This window comes from Zalophus californianus, chromosome 8, assembly GCF_009762305.2.
Source record: "Zalophus californianus isolate mZalCal1 chromosome 8, mZalCal1.pri.v2, whole genome shotgun sequence".
In the NCBI taxonomy this organism is placed as follows: Eukaryota; Metazoa; Chordata; class Mammalia; order Carnivora; family Otariidae; genus Zalophus; species Zalophus californianus.
Genome location: NC_045602.1, coordinates 111320094 through 111341153, shown reverse-complemented (window position 1 = coordinate 111341153; position 21060 = coordinate 111320094). Strand labels below are relative to the sequence as shown.

Genomic DNA, 21060 nt, shown 5'->3' with positions numbered 1-21060 from the left:
TAAACCAGAGGATAGCAGGTCACAGCTCAGGGCTTGCCAGAAACTCACCTTTCGCGCCCTGAGGCTTTGTTGGGTACAGGACCCAGCTCTGCAGGGGAGAGGATACTGCTGTGGTCGTGAAATCCGAACCAGAGATGCCTTCTAGACCCAGAACCTGGGGCGACAGCTCAGGGTTCCATCTTGATAAACTAGGGCAGCAGCATACAAGCTCCCATCCCCCCCTTTTGTTGCTGCTAGCGAGTCCTCAGTGGTATTACAGAATCAAAGGAAATGGAGACCTCCTCCTGCATCTCTAGGACTCAGAAGCATGGCAGGCCTTAAAACTGCCAGCCAAGTTTAAAATAAATCAATACCATAACATACTGCAATGAATTTCCCAACTTTAAAGGAATTTCACTTTCAGTTAGAGGTGCCAGGGGAAAGCTATAACTCAGCCTGCATCATATACAGGTCAGATTTCTTTGTGTTGTTTCTTTGTAAAAGAAAACGATATCCGGGGACTTGGTGGGGAGATGGATTAGAGCCACCCAGCCACACCACAGGGCATAGTGAGGAAGATGAAAATGCTTCTGGTTTTTCCAGGCTGGAAAAAGGAGCTGGATATGGGGCCTGGGCAGTAATCTCACAGAGGGGAACCTTGGCTCCTTGTCATTCCAAGGCCTGGTACTGTAGCAGTCATGGAAGGCAGGTCGGCTTTGGTATATGGTGTTGGATTTTAGCATTGGTCAGCTGTTCCAATGGGAAAGTCACAGAGATGGTGTGAGCCAGTTGACTCATTCTGCATTTACTTCCATCCATTTGGAAAAAGGAAACGCTTACATACGTGGACAGCACCCTTTTGTTTTTTTGCCTTTCTGCTTTTTTCAGACATGTCTAAGACATGTCTTTCCTTCCAGAAGGCTCTGGTCTGGGGCACTGTCTGAGGCATGGGCTGGAAGTACAGTGCAGTCAGATCTTGGCATAGTGCATGGGCCTTACCAGCCCAGCCCAGCCTTGTACAGACGTAAGGAGAACTGGAAGTCACAAGTAAAGACTCATTTGTTGTTAGTAACCAGATTGCATACTTGGATTTGACGAATGGTTTGCATGGGGCAGCAGAAATGAGTGTGAGTATACCACACCCGAAACAACACAGTGACTCTTACCTTCTAGAAAAAGTTATTTGGAAGTTTAGGCCAGTTGCCTAAACTGAAATCCAGATGTCACCGCTGATGTGATCCAGGGTTACCCCTCCCTGCCCTGCCCTCAGATGCTCGGGGCAGGGGCACCAACCAGGTGTACCACCAAGAGCCGTTGGAGAGCCCATCACTCCAGCCCAGTGTTTTGTTTGGAGTCCTGTGGCTATGGGACAGCTATTCTGGAACTGTGGCTTCCCACCTATTCGTAGAGTGTCATTGAGTTGGGGCTAAGCTCGTGGTGCCATGGGCAGACCCAGATGTGAGTCTTCAGGATCTGCATCCTGATTATGTGGCCTGGGTAAAGTTGTACCAGAGTTCAAAAGATTGCTTCCTTTCTATCAGTGGGAGGAACGGAGAATGTCACGAGTAAGAAGTTTCCTACTTAATAGATCAAGATTCTAGCCTGTGAACTTGAAGATGTTGACAAGCTATCACCATACTCCTCCCTGCTCCTCCTCACCAGCTCCCATCTCCCAACACACACAGTGTCGGGGACAGACCTTCTCAGAGTGTGGTCCCCAGGCTGGCAGCATCACCTGGGAACTTGTCAGAATGCATCTCTCTGGCCCCACTTTAGTCCTACAGAGTCGGGAACCAGGGGAGGGTATTCAGCAAGCTGTCTGGGTGACACTGATGCACGCTCAGGGTCAGGGTTGAGGGCTGCCCTGGCAAAAGAAGGTAAAGGCACAGTCTGCCACGTTACCGTCTGTTAAACACACAGCCACATACCTTACTACCTCTTAACCTTTGGTCCTCAAAAAGTTTAGATCTAGGCTTAAGAGCTAGGAAGAGGGGCCTGCTGGATCCTAATCCTGTCTCTGCCTTCCATAATTACCTATCATCGGGACTTTGGGCAGGTCACTTCTCTGTGGGCCGTGGGTTTTTTGTCTAGAAAACCAGGGCACCTAAAGGACCACTCTCAGCCCCTCTCTCCCTGCTCCCTCAGCCTGGTCATGTTTGTGGATTCCACAGTGGATGAGTTTCCAGGAGTCGGGACTCCTGATTCTTGCTTGGTTTCTCCCTCGGTGCATGTGTCCTTAGGATGAGGTGAGGTCCTGCAGCCACCTGCTCCTGGGAAGAGAAAGAAAATAATTGAATTTCTCCGTGGGCTTCCCTGGCCCTGGGAGAGTAGACTTCTGAGCCATAATAACAATGAGTACCTTGCGATAATCTCCAGCAGAGTACCCTCAGGGGAGTACAGGGCCCTGTGAGGTCTTTGTGGTAGGATGGGAGCTCACCCTTCAAGAAAGGGGAACTTAAGAGGCAGCTGGGCATAGGGAATGGGGAAGCAACAGGATGCACAGGTCTGGTTTGGGTCTCCAAGTGGAGTCTTAGACATGGCTTGAATTCTGATTAGAAATCTTCACTTGTTCATTCCCCCAGACGTATTGAGCACCTGCTCTTTGTCCAGCTTGGGCCATGGAGACAAAGATAATCCCTGACCTCAGTCCAGCTAAACTTTAGGCATCTCTCTGAGCCTTGGAGTCCTCATTTATAAAATGGGTTGCTAATAACATTTACCCCATAGGATCTTCATGTGGATTCAATGGAAAATGGATGTAAGCTAGCCTGGGGATGCTGGGCGTGCAGTAGGTACCCCATAGCTCTTGGGTTCTCTTGTTTTTTCATACTAGTTCTTGGCCAGCCTGGGGACAGAGTGTGAAGTAGTCTCAGAATGCTTCCCACCCACCCCCATCAATAAAGAAAACACGCATGCCGGAGGGGCCCGTTGATTTTTTTTTGGTAGCCCCTGTACGGTGCAGGCACTGGTAGGTGCTTCCAGTACATCAGGGACAGCTCAGACCTGGTCCCCACCCTCCGGGCCCTTTGACCTCTGTTTGAGAGACTGGTTCTAAGAGAAAACTAAATTTCATGCCTGTATGGATGGAGGAAACAGAAAATAGGGGACCCTCCCCAAGGCCGGAGGAGGAGGTGCCGTTGAACCTGAGACCTGAAGCATGAGGTGTCTGCCAGGCAGCGGGGCAGTGAATGGGTAGGGGCAAGGTGGGAGAGACTGGGAGGAAGAAGCAGGAGCCTGACATGCCCGGCGTTGGGGATGGTGGTAAGTCTCAGATCAGCTTCCCCCTCGGGGTTCCGTGTTTACAGGAGCACTCTGGCTCTGCTGCTGGGGTTGGAGAGGGCAAGCATGGACCTGGGGGCGCAGCCAGGAAGTCGAGTTCCCCACGTTAGGGTGGATGGTACATGGGATGGGGCAGAGTGAATTTAAAGTGCATTTGGAGATTGCTGGAGGACTGCATGTGGACGGAATGAGGGAGATGAAGGCAGAGTGGCTCCACGAATCGCTGGGCTGGGGGGCAGAGCCATTTCCGAGACTGTGAACCCTGTGGGAAGAGGGACTTTGGGCAGCGCGGGGCGGGGGGGGGAGTACACAGATGTATCTTGGATGTATGGCCATCAACCCATCCTCTCTCCTTTAGATGGGTATTTGGTAAGTGATTATCTGGGTCTTCTTGGGGTGCCTCTGGATCCCAAATTTGGGACTAAGCCTGGGACACCTTCATGAGCCCCAAGTGCCTGCCTTAGACCCAGGGCTGCCTTCACAGCCTTCATCTGATGACTGTGCCTTGCTGTGTTTTGTTCTTTCCTTTGTAATCAGCTTCTCATTAGGTGACTGGTGTGTCTGGCTCTTCTCTGTCTTTATTTGCATATGCACTCTGCTAAAATTATGTCCCAAGAACATAGCGTTTTGTTGTTTTTTGTATTTACTTTTGCTTTTCCGAGCTGAAAACCTGTGCAGTGTCCTGTCACGTGGGCAGGCTGGTGGTTCTGCCAAGGAGCAGCTTTCTCGCGCCCGCATCTCCCTCTCCGGGTTTTTTTCATGGTTATATAATATCGAGACCATGATTGCTGGCTCTAAAATTAACTTTGAGGGCCACTTTAATTTGTGAATTGGGAAATACTTTCTATTTTGGGTTAAGGAGAAAACGGGGAGAGGTGCGGAGAGCTCTGTGGTCAGTTGCCTTCAGGCACTTAAAGTGCAAGAGCTGAGGGGCTACCCCAAGGCCTGAACTTGACATCAAGCTAGTGGAAGGGGGCTTCAAGGTCAGTCCTTCAGCAGTCCTCGGACATCTTGGTTTGAACTACATGTGGGACGTGGGGTAGAAGCCGGCCCTGCCTGTTCACCACATCTCCTTCCCTGGAGATTAGGTCCGTGTTTTATACTCATTTACCAGTGCTTACTGAGAGCTTTGCAGTTTGCTGGCGGGCTTACAGTCGCTTTATTTGTTTCTGTTCTGCCCTAGAACAGGCCTGGGGCAGCCTGGACTCTTTATCATCCTAAGGCATGAGGGCAAGGGGCAGGGGGCACTTCCTCTCAGTTAGCTTCTGACTTAGCGCACGCCATGTGCAGACTTCATACTCTTCCCCCTCTGTTTCTTATCTCCTCACATCCTCACATGGGTCCTGGGTAGGATGTCCTTCCCACTCCAAAGACAGTAAGTGATGTGCCCCACTGGCCACATGGCCAGGAAGGGCTAGCTCCAGGGCCCTCTGCCATCGGCTTCTGAGGATAGGTCCCATGCACAGGTCTGTAGTGGCACCGTGCTAGGTGCTCCCAGGAGCTCAGTGGAGGGAACGTTGGCTTTTGGCTGGAGAAGTCAGTAACGGCAACCAGTAGGACCTGTGACTTAAGATAGCCCTTGAAGAAAAGAAGGCAGTCAAGGGTGTTGTAAGCAAGGGACACAGCGTGAGAACATTGAGAATTTGTGTCAAGAGTAGATCTTCGGGTTGGCTCCCACAGAGTTCGTGAAGTGGGAGAGTAAAATAGCACTAAGTTGCCCAGAGCCTTGAATGTCAGCCTAAGGAGGGTGACCTTCACCCTAGGGAAGAAAAAGTGGAGGCGGGTGATGGTGGTGTACAAGGCTGTTCTTTCTGGCAAATGAGTAGGTCACGGTGAGGAGAGAACGGTCAGCTCCCTGGAGGAGAGAGGAGATGCGACACCCAACAGGGCTAGCCTTCAGAAGGTACGAGACGGCACAGGCGCCCTCCTGAGCATGCAAAGGGAGACGGGGCAGCAGCTGATAACGGCTGTTGGGAGCCCTGTATTTCCCTGTTGGTGTCAGTAAGAGACTGGCTTCGGAACCTGGCGTGTTGATAAATCTAGGTTTAAATTGCAGCTCTCCCAGGGCCCAGCTGGGTGACCTTGGGCACGTCTCCTAACTTCTCTGGGTCCCCATTTCCTGTCTGTTAAATGATGCTCATTTAACACGGACGTTCACTGTCGGCTGGTGTGAAGACCGGATGCACAAGAAATAGGAAGTACCCAGTGCAACTCCACGCTTGCCGGGAGAGCTCAGTAATGGGCAGCTCTGTGTGTTGCCTTCGTGCAGTCTGTCTGTTTTTGCCAAATCCTTACAGGCCCGTCATTCGTTGCACTAGCAATCTGCAGTGCTTTGCTTTTCCCTAAGAGAGCTCCAAGCCTCCTGGCAATGCCCCCTGTGAGTTCCCCGGGCACACCAGGCTTCAGTCTGGTTGCTGTAACCAGAAGTCCATATGGTCTCCTTTTGCCCAGACTGCTCTGGGCATGACCTTGTTTGAGTCTTGCCTCTTCTAACCACAGACTGTCCGGTCACCATATGGAAGAGCGACTGCTCCCCTTTAGTTGTGACAGCACCTTAGGCATGCTTCTGGCAAAGGGCCAGGGAGGAGGGTTCTCCCAGGAGCCTAGCATCTCCCTGGAGCCCTTTGTCTGCTAATCACAGCGGCTCCAGCTGAACCTCGGTCTCTTCGGGGACCAGTTGAGGCAGTTGGCAGCTTTCACTTCATCCCCACACTTAATAAGTTGAGGAAGGGAATTAGTTAGGGGGTCCCTGTAGCCGACTGCCAATTACCGGGGCTGTTTCTGCAGACAAAAAGTTGCCCCTTCATTTGTCTGGAGTGCCAGCCAGTGCCTGTTTACCGGCGCAGGTGCTTCCCAGCTCCCCAAGGGCCCCCAGACGTGAATTCCCAAGGCCAGAGAGACCGGCTTTAAATGGGTCTACGGCCTCAGACCCCGGTGGGATGACTCGGGGTGCAGTCCTGTGGATTTTTGGAGAGCCTTCCAGATCTCAGACTCTGATGTCTTGCCAGCAATTCTTCCTTTGTTTTGGGGGTTGTTTTTGAAAGATTTTATTTTTAAGCAATCCCTACACCCACCATGGGGCTCGAGTTCACAACCCAGAGAACGGGAGTCACACGCCCCACTGACGGAGCCAGCCAGGCGCCCCAGCAATTCTTCCTTTTGTGCATTTGGCGAGCTTTTGAATACTAGCGTTTGGGGCAGCTCGCTTTGAGAAATCAAAAGGTTTAAAACAGTATTAGGCAAGACTGCAATGGTGACGACATGAGCACTGCTGTAATGTGACCAAAGTCTCAGACGCTGCAAGCTTCCATGGTAACTGGCCGCCACATTTTATGTAGGCGCGTTCACTGCCCTGGCCCAGCTTTGTGACACACTGGAGATAAGGCTGGCATCTGTGTCCAGCAGCTCGCCACCTTGGCTTCAGGCTCTGCTCGCCCCTCTTCTCTCAGTAAGCCAGGCCCCGACATATAGCCAGCCCATCAGCTGTGGCGCAAGAGAGCGTGTATCCTCACCGTGGTAAGTGGGCCACCGATCGAGCTCAGCTGACTCGCCATAGAGCCCGTCTCCTCTCCGTGACCTTTGTCTGCTTTAGGAGTCTCAGCTTTGCCTTGAAAATCTGTAAGGAGTGGGACCCTCCACCCCCCACCTCCCCCACCCCCGTCCCACTGGTAGGCAGGGCTCTGGTGCCATCAGCTGCAGCCTGGCTCCTGCACCCAGCTTGCCCTGCTCTGCTGTGCCCCAGGCAAGCCCGTGGAGCCCTCCCGGGGTGCTTTCTGGTTAGAGTCTTTGCCTTGATAGATAAGAGCCTGCCGAGGTGCTTGTGGTTCTTAGATTCCTCAGAAGCTGAGTGTCAGGGCTGTCCCTCCCGAAAAAGGCACACACCTGACGCACACTGTGGTACTTCATATGCCTTCCGGGCGCTTGCAGGCCCTGTGCATCCTTGGAGTTCGAAGGACCCCAGATGGAGAACCCCTGCCCTGGTCCCAAGCGCCCCTGAGTGGTGCAGGAAGAGACACGGTCCCCAGCAAAGAGCAGGGAGAGAGCTAGATGAGACTGGAAACCAGGGCCCCCACCACCAGATGGGGTCCTTCGTCATTTTCCTGCAGTTTACTTCAGTGTCTTTTAGTAGGGGCTGGATTCCTCTGGTTGCCATCTGTGCTGTTACAGCCTGGGCGACAGTCTGCCTTTCAGAATGCATGGGGTGGCCTCCTCCGGACACGCAAAAGTGGACAAAGGGTGGGCCCCTGGCTGCTCGAGAGCTGGTGTTCAGTTTCTCGGAGGGAGGGGGGGCTACCCTGCCGCAGCCCCCACCCCACCTCCGATTTCCACAACCCGTAGGCTTCGAACATGGGGTGTGGCGTGCACCCCGGCCGGAAGGCCACCACCGCCTCTCGAGCCGTTGGCCTGCTACGGAGCAGTGTTGGGCATCGGCGGCTTTTTTGGGATCGGTCCTGGAGGGAGGCTGCGTGGGTCTTGAAGATCTGGGGAAGACAACAGAGTTGAAGCCAGAGCCAAGGCTTCCGGTCGTGAGGCCACCGTTCTCATTTGCGTCTTCCTGTGGCTGGCTTCCCTGGGGTGGGTGGCCCACTGAAGCCAGACTGGCTCCCGCTGGCCACCCCTGGATTTCAGGCTTCTCTCTCCAGATTGAACAGAAGGCCTTATTTTCTTCCCCTTTGAAAGGCAGTGAGGGAAGGAGGGGCAGAGAGCTGGCATTGGCCCCAGAGCTGCCTGGTTCTGTAGCAGGTCAGCAGTGTCGTGTCCGGGAAACCCTTCGTCCCCACCCCCGTATGCCTCCTGTCCCCCACCTAGCTCTGCAGATGTGTTGGGGGGGAGGGGGGCGGCACGCTGTGGCCAGGTAGGAAATGAGCCCGGGCGACGTCCCGGCTCCTCCCCTGCCACCTGCTGGAGCCTGGCCAGGCGGCCCGGTTTTCTGAGGTGAGGGTGAGCATCTCTCTCTCCACCTGGCATTGCGTTGCTCAGTGTGAACTCAGCTATAGGCAGGGATGTTACAACCAGATTTTGTGTTAAGATCCTGTCATGCTGAATGATTCCATGAAGTTCGTAAATTAATTCTTTTATTGCCACGTGCTAGCTCCCGGGTCCCGTCAATCAGCCAGTATTTGACTCGAGGGCTTGGCGCCCTGAGAGGCTCAAGAGAAGCCCAGGACTGTCCTGTCCTTCAGGCAGTTAGGGTTAGGGGTGGGGCGGGGGGGCACATGGCATGGCTCATGGGGGTCTGCTCGCTGGGGCACAGGGGCAGGGGCCCCTGGGAGAAGGCCCATGGAGGGGGACCTGGAAGGGTGAGGGGCAGGGAAGGTGACAACCGGACCAGCGCTTGCTGAGGCCCAAAGCAGAAAGGAGGCTGGCTTGATGCCAGGTCGTCTGGTCTGGAATTTTTGCCTGGGCCAGCCAGGGAGGTGGTGAGGTTTAGGGTTGGGGTGTGATCGAAAGCTGTCATCACCGCATGCTAATTGCCTCCTGTATACCTCAGTGTGCCCCATACGGATACTGTCGCTGGACGTCACACCCTGCACGGCAGACATGGCCACCTTGTCAACTGAGAGAGCTGAGGCTCAGGGACCTGGACTAGTAATGGGGAGGAGAGCTGGGGTATCAATTTTAGATCTCCCACCTCGGCCCTTGACAGAGCAGTAGCTCTTCACTGCTCTGTAACCTGATGCTCTATGAATGACGTTCTCCCCGCATTCGGGACCTGCTGCCAAACTCCTGCCTTCTTTTAGCCTCCTGGTCAGGGCTCAGAGACCGTCGCGAATGGCGTCCCTGGCCTTGCAGAGCATCGTGGCTGCTGTGGAGCCCCTGTTGGATGTGCTCTGCTCGGACTCTTGTTCCCTTTTACCTTCTGTAGACCCGTGCACCGCTTGTGGCACGGTGGTTCCTAGCTTTGCCCCTCTCTGAGCCCCTGTGGCTAGCAGAGCCTTCGGTAAATGGGGTATCAGAACGCTTGGCTCCCTGGCGTTTGTCCCTCTGACAGATGGGGACAGACAGTAGTACCAGGGCCACTGAACCCCGGGGCTGGCTGGTCGGTATCTACGTATGAAAAGCCAGCTGCTTTGGTATATTACGCAAGCGAGGAAAACTAATCCTGCTTAGGAGAGACCTGCCCTCTGTGACCCTGACATGGCCTAGCCCCTGTGCCTCCACAGTGTGATATGCAAACAATGAATACCTGAGCCTTGGTTTGCCCATTTGTAAAATGGAGATCTTTCCTCCATGCCCCTTTGTTTGGGCAAGGGAAGCATCGCTTTTGAAGCCTTGCACGGGGTCTGGCGTGTCAAAGGTAGCCGTAGCTACAGGAATAATACCTCCACGCGGGAGTGCAGGGAGGACTGGGGCGCATGGGTGGCTCAGTCGTTAAGCGTCTGCCTTCGGCTCAGGTCATGATCCCAGGGTCCTGGGATCGAGCCCCACATCAGGCTCCCCACTCGGCCGGAAGCCTGCTTCTCCCTCTCTCCCACTCCCCCTGCTTGTGTTCCCTCTCTCGCTCTCGCTCTCTTTCTCTCTCTCTCTGTGAAATAAGTAAATCTTTAAAAATATATATTAAAAAAATAAAAAATATATATTAAAAAAAAAAAAGGAGTGCAGGGAGGACTTACTTTAAGAGTGAGTTCTTGGCTCCCCACCTAAGAATACCAGCATTTGAGTTTATATCGTGCTTTAGTGTATGAGCATGCTAACCCAATGACTTCCTTTTCTCTTGAATAGATGAGAGGGATAGAGAACACTGGACTTGAGGTTTGAATCCCAGTTAAGCGTTTACGAGTCATTGAACCTTTTCGCATGTTGCTAAGTGTCGAGAGCATGTGCATCACATATGCTTACGGTTGCTGCTTACCTTCACAGCAGGTGGCATGAGCTCAGGTGCTCTGTGCCACCCTGAAACCTGGTATGGGAGCCCTCCTGACACTTGCCAGTGGTCACCTGGGGTCATCCTTCCAACGGGGTAGCCATGACATTCTTGTACAATATCACAGAAAATAGATCCTTACAGACAGCTACGTGGTATTTCAGACTTCGAGGCTCATGGGCTTTAAAATTCCATCCTTAGGCCTGAGCGGGTTGAAAGGGGCTGAGGATAGCTTTGCCACCATCTGGCTGTCCTTGGGGCATTACAGCAACGGTGTGGCAGAGGCTGCCTTCCAGAGGGCGTATTGGGAGAGCTCCCCCCACCCCGCCTTCATCCTACACGTCCATACTGCAGAGAAGGACAGAAAGTTTCTGAATTAAGCCTCATCTCTAGATAAGGTGTACAGTTCGGTCTGAGAACCAGAGTGAACAATGTGATCGATCGTACGGAGTGTCCCGCTCAGTACCAAGTGCTGGGATAGGCAGCTTACTTGAATCCTCACAACAGCCCCTAAAAGGGTAAAGAGCAGCATCCCCATTTGCTGGCAAGGAAGAGGAGGCTCAGATGCTATAAGCGGCTGGTAAGTGGCAGAGGCGGGATTTGAACCCAGGACTGTTCACCACAGCCTGTGCTGTTTCCCCAATAGAGCACTTGAGTGAAGATGCTCTACCGAAACATAGTCGTGGCTCCTGGGAGATTCTCACACCCTGAGGCTGCCAGACTGACACATTTGGAAGGATGGTACAGTTTGAAAGAAGGAGGCAGAGTAGGAGACGGGGGACCACAAACCATTCCCATTTAGTTTCATCTCAAAATGACATTTTGACATCAACAAAGTAGGAGGGCCGCACTTGGAGAGTAAAGGATAGCCTTCTCTTCCCCGAGATGTTTCGTCTCTGCAGGCTGGGGGGTCGGGAGGAGGTGGATCGGGGGGGCCCGTCCGTCCCACCCCTTCATCCTCACTCCCCGCCCCTTCCCCCACTTCCCTTCTCCAAAGTGCTGGTGGCATTCATGGGAGAACTCTGGTTCCCCCATTTCCTTGATCAGACAGACAACTGCTAAGCTGGCAGAGGAACTTGCTAGAAGGCTGCTCCCTGCCTGGTGGCTCCACATCCTCTGATGTGCTCTAGACACCAGTCTCGTGCAGAGGTACCTAAGCCAAGCCCTCCATGAACCCTTTTCTGAGTGAATGTGTTTATAAGTGAAGGGATTAAGTGGGTTTTAAACTCCGCTTAAGCTCTTGTCTCTCCAGGAAGGGATTTCCCGGGACAGTTCGATGCTGAAAGCAGGAGCTGTGGGGTGAGACTGACCCAGGCCCAGACCCTTCCCTCGCCCACCCTTTGGCCGTGCAGCCCTTTTCTCTGAGCTTCTCTGGAACTGGGTGACCGTAGTGCCTACCTCGTAGGGTTGCGGGGGCGAGATGAGGCCGTAGCTATAACACGCGGGCTCCGTGTGGGGACACAGCAAGGGGGAAGCAGTGGGGAAGAGCTGAAAGTTGCCTTAATGGGTTGTTCCCTACAAAGCCCTTGGAACGTTCGATGCTGGGTGAGCGATTGCTGTGATGATAATTACAGAGAAGGAAGGTCAGACGTGCTGAGGGAGCTTTGTCCGAGAGCTGAAAGAAGGGGCAGGATTTGCCAACACGCCTTCCTGGATCACTGGCCCCTCTCCCCCTCAGGACTGGCGGCAGATGCAGGTGGCAGCGGAACCCCTGGCCGGTGGCTTGAGGGCACTGCGGGCAGTGCTCAGCAGCGCTGTGGTGTGGGCCGAGCCGCTCCATCTCTCTGGGCCTGTCCCCTTGTTAAAATGGGGCGGTCAGCCTCACCAAATGAGACGATCCGGAAGGCAAATGTGGCGGTTAATCACACACCACTTGTCATTCCGCTCAGCGGCATGGCTCGGCCTCTGCACAGGGCTCTGTGGTCAGAGGTACGCATTCCACTGGAAGCGACGAGGCAGGCCCTGGTCCAAGCCAGTCACTGGGCAGCCAGGGAGCCGGGGTGTGACATCTGCTAGGATGAAGTCGGAGGCTCCCAGCCCCTTACACCATTTACCACCCCAGCAGGTGCCTGGGAGGGTCTGCTGTTGGTCTAACCCAGAACCGGGTGCTCCAAGCCATTTCTGCTCGTAGCTGCAGAGCCTGGCTCCCTGTGTACCTGCCACACCATCGGCCCCCCAGGGCAGGTACACCTTCTGTAATGGGAGGCGGGAGAGGAACCTGAAGCCAAGGTCCTCTCCCTGAAAGAGAGCCCTCTTACTTTCCTTGTCCCTGCCCCCAAGAGAGAAGCAGACCCAGACCTTTAGGCCATCCTGAGGCATCCTCCTGCGAGGAGGGGACCCAGTGCCAGAGCCAGGGGAGGGTGGGGGAGTCTATGGGAAATGTCAGCCTGGCTTCCTGGCAAGGGGCCCAGTGATTACAGCGGTCATTACACACTGGTGTCTCGGGAGCTGTGCTGTTGGTTTGACCTTCTGCGGGCACACTCTGTTCTGCTAGTTTATTATGTAAAAAGGGACTTCTGGCTTCTGAATCTCTCAGCCTCCTTGACCGCTGCTTTTCTGCTGCCATGGGCCACCTTCCTGCTGATGGGCATCCCTTTGAGCAGGGTATCCTCAGCTTGGGTCCTGCCAAGGGAGGGAGGAAAGCAGTGTCCAAAAGGTCATAACTGGTCCTGGAGATGAGCTTAGCAGATCACACATTAGCCTACAGTTTCCTGGGCTTTTCTTGTCCTGTTTCAGAAGGACTTGGAGTGTCTCGGATGGTGAGGTTTCCCCCCCCGCCCAGCTCTCCCTCCCCCTGGCTGCTGGTTGCTCTGCTTTGTGTTGAAAGCACAGGGAGAAGGTCGTAGACATGCTGAGTAAAGCCAGAATTTGAGATGGCTTCTGGGTCATCTCAGGATTTGCTTCTGGTGATTTTATTTTGCCAGGTCAGAAACTGAGATACTAAACCCACCAATGCATTTTTTTTGTTGTTGATGGAGCGGACTTCACAGGCAGGGAAACAGAAGCAGCAGAGGAAGAGGTTGAGGCTGAGAAAGCCAGTATTTTCTTCCAGATCAGATACTTTTCCAGCACCTTTATAATTCACCCCCACTCTACTCCCCATACGCAGACACTGGGCGCCCCCTCCCTCGCCTTGCGCTGGAGGAAGGAACTGCACAATCTAACCTCACCTGACAGCTTGTGGAAAATTCTCCGCTGTCCACTATGTGTGTGGAAGAGCCCAGAAAAGAGCCTGGGTCTGGTCTTTTGGACTGCTTCTCCAGGGGCCTTTCTTTGGGGCTGCCAGCTTTTCTTGTCCCTTAGAGTACGCTGGTTTTCCCATTACAAAGTAAAGCATGACAGCGTGCTGTGTCCTCAGTAGTAAGCAGGGGAAGGAGAAAATGCACCCACGACAAGTACATTTTGATGTACTCTTGACAGATTTCCTATACGTGGAGGTTTTTGTTTGTTACATGGTTCTGCTCGTACTGTATATGCCGCGGGACATCGTAGGCTGCTTATTTCTCCTTAACCCCAGGAAGTGCTTCTGCCATAACCTGCCTTCTCATTTCCTCTGTACTACATCACTGAGTAAGATGGATCATTTGCTTAAATCTTTTCTTTCTGGATTTCCGGGTTGTTGCCTCACAATGTAGATCATACTTCAACGAGCACCTTTATTCATCAAGTCCTTTTCATATATAAGATGACCAGTCAAGCTGGGTTTCCGGAAGTGGAACTTTAGGGTCTAGAGGTCTGCACACACCTGAGGCTCTCAAAACACGGGGCCAGATTGCTTTCCGGAAGCCGCTGGTACACGTCTCCAGCAGGGTGTGCATCCCTTCCGTGCCGCCCTCACCCAGCTAGGAGCGAGCAGTTTGGGTGGTCTAGTGGCTGCAGACTGCATGCTGTCCAAATCGAACACGTTCGTCGTTGCCGGTTGGGGACGAGGACGGGGTGGGCTCATGGAGTCGGTCAGTTCCTGCTGGGGGCCAGGTACTGCACAGTCGTTATTCCAGTCAGACCTCAATGGAGAGCCCACCATTTCTCACAGGAGGAGACGGGCTGTCTCATATTGCCAGACGCCACTGCCTCCTGTGAGGACCAGCCAGGCGTCTGTCTCCCTGGGACCTGAGGACGACAGGCCCGGGTGGTCAGGCTGCACGGGCGGCGAGTGGTGGTGGGGAGGGCACGGCTCCCCGGGCTACACGGAGCTTACACAAGAATAAAGCCATGGGGGTGGGGCAGATTTGGAGGGATTTCAAGCAGGCCATGAAAGACCGTCATTCAGGTTGATGGCAGGCACTCCGAAACCCCAGGAGGAGTCCCTGGGCTGTGCAGATGGAGGAGCATTGCGGCCTAGGCTGGGGCCCTGCTCAGCTCTGATTGGGCTGGAGGCAGGTGCTGGCTCAAGGCTGATCGCTGTAGCTCTTGTGTTCCAGGCCTCCACTAAAATGGGTCCCTGAAAGGCCGGTGGCTGGTCCTGTTCCCGAGGCCTGGCACCAAGGCAGTTCCCAAGCAATAGCTAATCATAATAGGGCCGGGTGCTGTCTCAGGTGAGATGCATTGTTCATTTGGTCCTCATAATAACCTCTGATGTGGTGCAGGTGACGAGACCAAGGAGCAGAGGGCTTTAAATTTGCCCGTGGTCAAGTGGCAGAACCTCATTCTTGACCCTGGCCCTGAGTCACCCCAGCCCCTGGCTGTGGGGTTCTGGCCCCTCTTGAGACCTAAGAGCTTTGGCTAACTCAGGTCCTCAGGGGGCTGAGCCTCACTCGTCTGTGACACAGGATAAACCCAAGAGCGTGAGCGCGAAACTTCCGTACAGCACAGTTAGAGAGGGTGAGGAGGGACGTGGGCCAGGGTCCGGAGGGACTGATGGCTAGGGTCCTGCAGCATCTTGTCCTAATAGCACAGGGATGGGGGTCATGATGGGATTGGCAGCTGCAGCCAACCAGCCTGCGTTCCCAGCCAGGGTCGGCTGCTCCGTCAGTGTGATGTTAGTCATATGTCTTATTAACCGTACCTCAGTTTCCCTCTGTGAAAAAGGAGAATAATGTGCCATGCCTACGGCAGGGTGGTTGTAGCAAAGCTAGATTCACTCCCTGTGAGGTATTCAGAAACCTCTCTGGCCCCCAGCACATCACAGCTCCTGAGGTCCTCGGGGTTGGGTGCTGGCCCCGAGTGGGGCATCCAGAGCCTGGAGGTGCCCCGAGCCCACCGGCCCAGTGTCCGCTCATCCCCGGCCTTCTGTCTTCTGTCTTCCAGGTTGATCCTCGGGACCCACAGTCTCATCGTGTCTCCCACAGAGGCCCACAGAGGTGGTGGCTTGGTCGGTTGGTGATCTCCCGACAGCTGGATCTCCGGCAATGTGAAGCTTTTGTTTGGGTTTCCCCCCCTCCTTTTAGTTTCGCTTAATTTTTTTTAAATCTTATTTTATTTTTTGTCCTTTTTTTTCCTTCCTTTTTTAATTTAAAATGATTAAGACTTCAGAAGAGCAGGAAACTGTGCTGTGGAGAAACAACATGGACAAAAGCATATGTATAAATGTCATTCTTAATTTTTGTATGGGGTTAGGGAGCTATTTTGTTTTGTTCCTTTATTTTCCCTCTGTCTTCTTTGATTTACCCATCCTTCAGTTCTGCTTAGAGCACCTCACTTCCCCAGAGAAGGCCTGCCTCTCTGCGGAGAGCCAGGGTGGGTCCCGGCCCTGGGGGGCGTGAAGACAGAAGGCAGCCTATGGGCCACCACCCCCGCAGACACAGGCGCTGCCAGACTCCGGCGGGCCGCCCTCAGCCCTAGAAATGGTCAGAGGCGAAGAAGGACCTGGAAGAGGAAGACAGGGTTTGGCCCAGAGAACTCAAGAAAGTCTCAACTGCGGGTTTGTTCTCTCTCAGCTGCCGGAAGCCCTGGGCCACTCCAGGACTCGCAGTGGTGGGAGGCCATTCCCTCTTCTGCCCTTTAGAACCCAGAGCGCTGGGGAGCAGGGGGGGGGACAGAGGTGACTATCCCCCACTTCCCAGCGGTCGAGCGCCAGCCCAGCCCAGCTCTACAAGCCTACCTTTCTGTTAGTGGTCTCCCTCCCAGAGGAAGACGCCCTCCCCCCAGGAAAAACAACTGTCGTGCCAAACCTCTGCCTGGGACACAGCCGGGTCTTCGGCAGGCATCTGTCACTCCTGTGAGGTTAGCGCCCGTCACCTCCTGCTTCCTGGATCATCTCCTTCCCACATGTGCCCTCCACGCATCCCGGTTGTCAGAGACTGCCTGAGTCCCTGCGATCTGGCTGTGACCTGGCCCTAAGAACAGGGTGTCCTGAAACTGGCTGCCATTGTCACCTCCTCGCAGTGAAGGGCATGCCATGCACGTGGGCCCGTGGTGTCCCAGTCGGCGACAGCGTCAAGCGCCGTCTCCCTCACCCCCAGGAACTTACTGTTAGGTGCCCTCCCTCCGCGTACACGTGTCCGGTGGGAAAAGATTGGACCCACCAAGAGCAGGGAGGGGACGGGCTAGATCCCCCCCCCCCCCCGAGCCCCTGCAGCTGTCAGGTGCCCATGGCGTAAAGTTTGCCCCGCGTGACCCTGTTGACCTCAGCACCAGCGTCTGTGCGGGCCATGGTCTGTGTGGCCATCCCACGCTCTCTGCCAGCACGTGGGCAGCTCCCTCGCCTCGGGCTTGTGAACCTGAGGGTTTGCCCACCCCCTCCGCCCCCGGCGCAGGTTCAGGTGGCTGGCCCCGTGTTGTCCCTCTCACCCGCAAGCTGCTGAGGCTGCTCCAAAGGCTTCTCCCCTGTTACGGCCAAGCAGGACAGGGTCTTGGGGGAAAGGGAAATTCTTCTATGTTTGTTTCTCGTTTTCTCTAAACCAGCATAGGATCGATAGGGGAGGTACTTGGAGGGCATTCAGGTTGGTGTGTGACCAAGGGGGGCTCTCCGCCACCACCACCACCACCACCACCCGCCCCGAGCGGCAGTCCTTTGGCCCTGGGTGTTGCGGAGAGACCAACGCGACACCAGCCCAAACTTGCAAACTCACCACACGTTTGCTGGCATTCTCTCGCCTTTTCTCAGGGCCCTCGAATACCAAGGCTGCTGCTTCCTCCTGGGCAGACGGTTGGCCGCGGTGAGCAGGGCTGCAGGTGGGAGCCATGTGCTTCCCTGCCTTGTGAAATCCTTCATGCCCACCCACCCCATCTCCTCTCCGGCTTCTCAGGCCACCAGAGTGCACCCTGAGCCGCCCCCGGGAGGGTGGGGAGCACAGTGTCCCTGACTGCAGCGCACCCCCGTTCTCTGCCTTCCCTCAGGGGCAGCTGATGGTGAGAACAAGGGGACTGGCTCTCACCCCACGTTCCCTGGCTGCAGCCCCTGCCCTCAAGTTCTTGGTCAAGGCTCAGGCCTGACCTCAGGCCCTTTACTTCAACTTCACCTCGGCCCTCCCCCGGTCTCTAACCTCCGTCTGGATCAGGTCTCGGAGCTGTAGCGGCCCCCCTTCGTTATTTCTCTTGGCCTCAGTGTAGCCCCCGTAGGTCACAGGATGCCTCTGCCTTTTGGGCAAGGCAGGCAGCCTGGGAGGGCTAGCCCTTATCTTGCAGGACTTCAGCCTACCCTTGCTTGGTGGCAGGGCCTCCTTCCCAGGCTCACGATGGCCAGCTCATTAGCCCCAAGTGCCTGTCTCTCCCTCTTGCCCCCCCACTTTGTCCACCGCGGGTGCCCAGCCAGCCAGGTGGACGTCAGCCCCAAGTGAGCGCCGGCTCGGCCCACAGCCAGCGGACTAGCCTCAGTTGGACCCAGGTAGCTCCCATCCACGTCTCAGCCACCGCCCCCCCTCCCCCCGCCCCGTTCCCGCTGTGGGTCAGCCTGCTGCCTCTCTTTCCCCTCTTCATCCTTCCCGCCTGTAGGTGCGGCCTGGCGGCAGCCCCGTACCACCTCATCTCCGCGCCACCACGTTCGTAAGGCCTGTGCAAGTTTTAGGAGTTCCAAACCTTGAAATAGTCACTCTCTTCTCCTTGGATCTGTGAAACAGTTAGCCCGCAGCGGGGAGGTTCTGGGCCTGAGACCTGTGGCTCTTGAGCTCAGTATCCTCCCAGCGAGAGGACTCGGCAAGACAGATCATAGTGCCTTATTCCACTGCCCTCCCTTGACCAGACGTGCTGGCTCCGCTGGAAGTCCGTGGCGTCCTTCTCCCTACGTCTGCCTGTCACTTAACCTCTCACTCCCGCCCACAGAAAGCCAGGAGGGAAGCCAGGCCCAGGGCTCCCGCCACCACCGGGACACTAAGCACAGCTATAGCCGGGGACAGAACAAGTATGTTTCCACCAGGTGGATGCTCGCTCTCTGCCTCTCAATACCCAGCAGACCCCCTGCCTCTTACCTCTAGCCAGGAGGATGCCGCAGTCTGTCCATTCAGGGCTGGCTCCGTCTGACCCCTTTCTGGGCACCGGGGACGAAAGGCGCAGGCCTTAGCCCCCTCTCCTCCCAGAAGCATTGGGAGAGGAGCGTGGGACTGCTTTCCTCCCACGCAGACGTGGTTCGCCCCCGACCGGCTGCCTTTCTGAGGGAGTGTGTTCAATGTTTACTTAAGAGATACCCTGTTTACAGCTGGAGGAGAAACGAGCCCAACACTGGCAGAGATCTGACTCCTGATGGGGCCCGGCCTCCTTTCGGGCACTGCCAGTGGAGGGGGGGGGGTCCCAGAGCGAATGAAGGCTGAGCCCGCAGGGGCGCACGCCCCGCACCCCCTCTGCTCCCTGACCCCGCGGTGCTAAGACCACTCACCACCTTCCTCGCAGCCTTCTTGCCCCTGGACATTCCCCGCCTCCACCATTCCCTTCCTCCCAGGTTCTCTGCTCCTTGACATATCAGCTGTCTCCTAGAAAACCAGTGTTTGGAGCAATAAGATTATTTTTGCCTGAGTCTTTTTTCTGAGGAAAGGTAAAGAGCCGGCATTGTAAGAGTGTTCTGTCTATGTTGTTGCAGTTTACCTTTGCAGAAGACAGATCTTTGTAGGACGGCTGTCTGGGTTTCAGCCTCAGAGTATCTTTTGGAAACTTGGGACAGCAGGAGTTGGGCCTCCACGCCCCCAAGAAGGGGACCCCTAACTCTCTGCCCTCACCTTGCTCCATGCTGCCTGGGCTCCTGGCTCCGCCCACCCAAGTGTGCCTGTCCCCTCCGATCCCCCTTGTGCTCCCCTCCCCTGTACACACCCATCTGGGGGGGCCGGTGGCTCCTGGGTTATTGCTCCCCCCTGACTCCCTTCCCCTCCCTTGGCCTGCGTGGTGGCCCCCAGACCACAGCGCTCCTGGAGTCACCTAGGAGCTGGCAGCCTGACAACAGCCAAGCCTGGGGCTGAGGCCCGGAGATGGCACCTTGGCCGCCCTCCCACGCCGGGCCGAGGCACGGCCTCCGGGACGCCAGGCCCGTCTCTGATCCCGCCTGCCAGGCTCGGAGGGCAGGGCCTCCTGTCCAGAGAGATGCCCTCAGAGGGGCAGCGAGGAGGTGGGGCAGGAGGCCTGGCGAATGGACGCTTCCAAGGCCACCCTCGAGAGGTGAAGCCACTCCCACTGGTTGCCTGGAGGCGCCCACACCTTTTGCCAGGAGGGGCCACACAAAAGGAAGGGAGTTGGTTCAGGAACATTGTGAAGAACTCTGTGTGCCCCAGGGGTCCTCGTTCATCACAGCCGGGGAGTATGACGCCACAATTTAACATGCAGGTGGGGACGACTTGGGTGTGAGGGAGGCACCGAGTAACCCAGGCACAAAGTTAGCTTCAGATACTAGTTAATAAATCTATTTTTCTTTATTTTCTTTTTTTTGCACAGAAGCTGGTAATCTAGGACCTACGTGTGAACAACTTTATATGAATATTTTTTGTACTTGGTTTACTTGGGTTGGTATGATACATTATATTTAAGTTCCTTGAACACTGTGGATCCCCCTAATGTGTATGAATGACTGAGGCTTTGTAAATTAAGGGACGTTTGTGTGAATAAAGTTATTTGATGGGGTCAAAGAAGCCATACGTGATTTGAAAACGAGTGCTTCGTGGTTTTGTTGACACCCGTTTGGGGGAGGGAGGAGCCAGGCGGTGCCACAGGTCCCAGGTCCCGGTGGGTGAACTGCCTGGTGGCCTTCGACCAGCCTCCCAGCCCCAGCCCATCGCAGGGGTTCCAGGGGCTGCAACCAGGCCCTCAGAGGCCCTCCCAGGCCCAGCTCTGCTTCTGCAAGTTCTGCCCTCGGGAGTTTTCACAGAGAGATAAAGAGAGGTCTCCAAACCACAGCAGCAGGGGGAAGGGGACAGGGATGTCCCAGGGGGCCGGTGGGCTCTGAGCTGAGGGGCTGACACCCATGCCCCGAGAGCAGAGACTGAGCCGGGCCGCGGTGGTTGGCCTGGCCAACAGCAGCCGTTCCACGTTCCATGGGCAGTGAGCACTTACTACAAGCCAGGTGCTACTGGCCCTCATGGTAGGTACGGTGTGTGCCTCTCTACTGAGGGGTGAGAAAACTAGGGCCCAGAGTCCTGCAGGGTGCTGGGTGGGTGCTCGGTGCACCAGGAAGAAGAAGAACTGCCACTTGTCGCCGGGTACGGGGGCTCGCTGCGCATCCCTTTCCTCAAGCAAAATGGCAGTGGTTGAGGCTAAATAGAAACCTCGTGTTGGGCCCAGCACTTAGAAGGCCTTCAACCAAGGCTCCTATAGTTCCCTTTTCCCAGAGAGCCAGGTTTGGGATGATCCTGGCATCTGCGGGCCACTGAGCCTGGACTCCCGGGCCTGCACAGCCTCGGGAAAGCTGCTCACTCTGGAAGGGCCGGTGTTTTACCGGAGGACCACGGCTCAGGCTTCTCAGAATCGGACCTTGTAGACCCAGGAATCCTAAAACTGCTGGAGGCTGAGTCAGGCCGCTGGAATGTGTGCCGGAGGAACAGATAAGTCCGCCTTCCTGCCCGATCTGAGAGTGAGCACGCCGC

The 21060-nt window shown here is 55.4% G+C and overlaps 1 protein-coding gene across 10 annotated transcripts in view; it reads left to right on the top strand.

Annotated features, from left to right (window-relative positions):
- The window catches only part of STK35 (serine/threonine kinase 35), a 44142-nt gene extending 24014 nt beyond the window's left edge, over nt 1-20128 (top strand). For 4 of the 10 annotated variants that reach the window (XR_004820247.1, XM_027622710.2, XM_027622712.1 and 1 more), the window contains one exon: nt 15371-20128. The gene's annotated coding sequence lies outside the window, so the exon portion shown is untranslated. The remainder of the gene's footprint in view (nt 1-15370) is intronic. The other 6 variants (XR_003524742.2, XR_003524741.2, XR_003524739.2 and 3 more) reach the window with 6 other exon arrangements.
- Nucleotides 20129-21060: the final 932 nt, after the last annotated feature.